This window comes from Octopus bimaculoides, chromosome 6 (assembly GCF_001194135.2).
Source record: "Octopus bimaculoides isolate UCB-OBI-ISO-001 chromosome 6, ASM119413v2, whole genome shotgun sequence".
Classification (NCBI taxonomy): Eukaryota; Metazoa; Mollusca; class Cephalopoda; order Octopoda; family Octopodidae; genus Octopus; species Octopus bimaculoides.
The window spans coordinates 68308303-68312415 of NC_068986.1; the positions used below are offsets into that span (position 1 = coordinate 68308303).

The following is a 4113-nucleotide window of genomic DNA, read 5'->3' on the forward strand; positions in this document are numbered from 1 at the left end:
TGTGTGTGTGTGTGTGTGTGTGTGTGTGTGTGTGTGTGTGTGTGTGTGTGTGTGTGTACGTGCGTGCGTGCATGCGTGTCTTTGTGTTTATTTTTGTATCCTAAAAAAGCTTGACCGGTGTTTATTTGAATACGGACCCCGTATGAAAGCGTTTCAACAAAAGAGACCAATAGAATATGTACCAGACTTTAAAAAGTAAGTACTGGGGTCGATTTGTTCAACTGAAGCCCTTCAAGGCGGTGCCCTCGCAGGACCGCAATCCAATGGCTGAAACAGGTAGAAGATAAAAGATATAACGAGGTATTTTGCGATAGATGGCAGAATCCGTAAGTTACCGGTGAAAGCATTCAATCGTATTAAGGTTGTGCTCCTTTATGTTCTGAGTTTGAATCTCCTCAACAGCTACTTTACCTTTCATTCCCCTGGTACAAGTCTGGTAACTCGTAGTCTGTCAGCTGGTTTGATGCCACCATCTGGCTCTTGGTGGCATTTAACAGAGTGCATTTTGTTGCAAATTATCTTCAGACCAGAACAGGTCTCCAGTTTAAGGATACCTTCATCCCACACGTCAATTCTTTTCCCCAAAAAGCATGGCTCTGTGTCTGTAAGAAACTATTATTTGAATGACACAATTGTTAGAGCGCGTGGGAAAAATGTCTTTTCGTATTTTGATGTGTTCCTTTGCGCTCTAAGATAAAAATCCAACCAGAATCAACTATGCCTTTCATCACTTCAATCTCGATAAAATAAACAGTTAAATAATTGGGTCGATTTAATCGACAAACTCCTACAATTAAGTTTATGACCTTGCATTTATGAAGACAATCATTACAAGTTTAGCATTTTCTTCACTCATTCCTAAATGTATTGGATTTGGCATAGATCAGCAAAATTTTCTCAATGTAGTGACAATATGTATAAGTGCAAATTGTATCTTTATTTATTGGTAGTTGCAATCACTCAGTTGAAAATGCATTAGATTTAATATCTTCAGTCCTGAGTTCCAGTTTGTTGATGAAGTTTTGTTTCGTTCTTGAACTTCTATTTATCGAAATTTCCATGTTTTGACTTTAAAAATAAAGTAATAGAAGAGGATGTTTTGACCACATATATACATATCGCCGCACAGTCATCAGTATAATAAGATATGTGAGTATGTGTGTGTATTCCAGTAATGGTAAAGCCGCAATACCGAGTTTCATCAATTGCTGCCAAATTTCTGTTAAATGATAATATAAGAAAAGGAAGTTGCATAGAATAATATGTTCGTGTAGACACTATGCTTCAAAAAACTGACATCTGGTTACAGCTTGAATGCTCTGATGCAGGATAACTTGAGATTCGCCAACAATAAAAGAAGACGCTGGCATTTCGTATTCTGTGGGAGCACGTGGCGAAGTGGTTAAGCTATTCGATTCACGATCGTAAATCCAAGGGTTCGATTCTCGGATCGAACAATATATACAATATTTGGGCAAGGTACTTTACTTTCAGTCCACTTGGCTGAAAATGAGTGACCTCTACTGCAAAGTGACGCCTACCGATTATTAACTCAAAATATTACAAATGCAAGATATCAACGACACTCGTCAACTATGATGTACTGGGTGATGATCAGTGGCATTAGTTTTAGTTTAGACACATAACTCACAATATCAATTCCAGTTAGCAATATTTAGGTATGACAAGCTGGAAATGCTGACTAATGTAAACAGTGGTGACACAGTCATAACTGCCGAATGAGTTGAGCTCTTGGGACACTTTTCAGGGATTGGAGCATGAAAAAAGAGTCCAAGACAGTGGATAATACTGTGTAACAAATTTTTTATTTCCATTTATTTATTCATTTATCTATTTATTGTTTTTGGTCAATAAGTGTTATTTCCTATTTGCTTCTATCTAGAAATCGAAGGAAATGACAACTATTCCCTTCAAACTTTGCTTTTGTGACCTGGACATCAATGTTTTTAAACTGATCGATTTTCCATTACATTTCAGACAAATTCAGAACTGAGTTGCTGAAGCAGAAATATCATTATGGCAAATATTCTGCTCAATGTCACAGATTTGATCGTCAGTTGTTTGACCATAACCACTTGAGCATATCCCTTAGTGATTGTCAACATGTGTATCTCTGATCATGAACAGCCGTAGTTGGGGAGCATCATAGCCATTTATTGAGAGGGATTCTTTCGGGTTTGAAGAAATGTAACAAAAGCAAAGTTCGAAGGAAATAACCATTTTTCATACTTTCTAAGGGTAAGGAAATAGGAGATAACAGTTGCTACCCAAGGATTAAAAAAAAGGTTACACTGTGAATTATCAATTGCTTCTATTATTTGCCTCTCACTCTCTGTTTTCTACAGTTCAGTTATTGCTTTCAGTGTTGTTTAAAAAGAAAACTAATACATGGAGGGACGGTGTGAACAAAAGTGCAAAATGAATTACAGGAATCCAGTAAATATAAACAGTTAAGTTCCTGTGATTTTGAACGACTAAATGTACATATCATCTAAAACGTATACGTGTCTGTGTCCTTTATTTTATATTTCTCTTTTTGTCCTGTTCTTTTGTGAAATTTTTCTGGAGAACATTATTTTTCTTTGTGGTAGGGTCGGTGATGACCTCTTTCTAGCATATTGGATGTCCACCTAGTGGTCATCCCTTATACGCGTGTAATACATTTTTTTCTGAATTTTCAGATTTTTTTGTATGCTAGGCCATTTGGTTTTAAATTGAATCAATATTCAATTTATCACCCTATCTATATAAATAATAATTTAAATAGTTATGTTCTCCAGCCGGCATCATATACTGCAGTGTATATAGGGAGAATTCACAAAAAAAAACAACAGACGAAGACAGGTGGTGTAGAAAACAAATAGATGTATTAGTATAACGCTCGGGAATTGAAAAAGTCTTTAACGTTTCGAGCCTACGCTCTTCCACAGAAAGGAACACAGAAAGAAACAAGGAGAGAAACAAGGAGAGAAAAAAATATGTGTGTAGTGGTCAGCGATTTATCATGGCGAATAGGTAGGATGGTTGTAGCAGAGTGGAGAGTGGGGTGGAAATGGAGGCGGAAACCTTTAGGGATGAGGCGGTGACGTAAGCAGCGACTGAGAAACGAAATGTGGCTAGAGAAACGAGTTTTTTTTGGAAATAAGTAATGAAAGTTTAATGAAAGGTTGAAAGTATTCAGAAGAAAGTGTGCAGAGGTGGTGCTTTAGGCCAAGGGTTTTCAAACTGTGGTCCGCGGACCACAGGGGGTCCGCAAGGACAAGACAGGGGGTTCGTGGACAGCAAATACTTTTTATGGGCAATTTGATTTTGTATATGTTTTTTAATCGAAATCTTTTAATTGACAATAAACCTAATTGTTAAATACAGTTAAATAAATAAATGTAAAAATATATGTTATTTTAAGCAAACATTTATGTATAAATTTCATAAGCGTTTATAAGGGGGTCCCTAAGGTAAAGCCTGAAATATAAAGGGGTCCGCAAGTCAAAAAGTTTGAAAACCCCTACTTTAGGCGGTTGTGAAGAGTGAGGAGGAAAGATTTGTAGTCTGGCATGATAGTACGAGAGGAAGAAAAAACAACGTGGGGAGGAAATTAAACGTGGGAAGGAAAAATTCAAAAGGTGTGGGGAGAAAAAAGCAAAGGCGTGAGGAGAAAAAATGAAAAAGGCGTGAGGGGAAGAAAATATATGTGAGGTGGGAGAAGAAAAATCAAAACAGAGAAAGAAAAGAGGAAGATGGAACAAATAGAGAGAAAGTGGGGAGAAAGGGAGAAGAGAAGACGAAAGGAGAAAAGAAATGGAGGGAGGGGGAGGCAAAGTAACAGGTGCAGATTAGAGAAAACAGAGTAAGAACATCGAGTGTAGGAAGAAACGACAAAAGGAAAGAACAGAAAGTACAGGAAAGTTAAGAAAGTATAATAATAATAATAATAATAATAATAATAATATACAAAGACCTGGAAATAGAGATAACTCGAATGTGGAATCTAAAAACAGAAACAATTCCTATCATAGTAGGTGCCTTAGGTATAATAAAAAAATATTCAGACAAATACATAACAAAAACACCAGGACTTACAAATATATATAA

At 36.5% G+C, this 4113-nt stretch overlaps 1 long non-coding RNA gene across 1 annotated transcript in view; it reads left to right on the forward strand.

The window, feature by feature from the left end:
* The window catches only part of LOC128248148 (uncharacterized), a 42380-nt gene that overhangs the window by 33468 nt on the left and 4799 nt on the right, over nt 1-4113 (forward strand). Inside the window, exon 2 of the long non-coding RNA XR_008264436.1 lies at nt 1999-2470. This is a non-coding gene — a long non-coding RNA (uncharacterized LOC128248148). The remainder of the gene's footprint in view (nt 1-1998; nt 2471-4113) is intronic.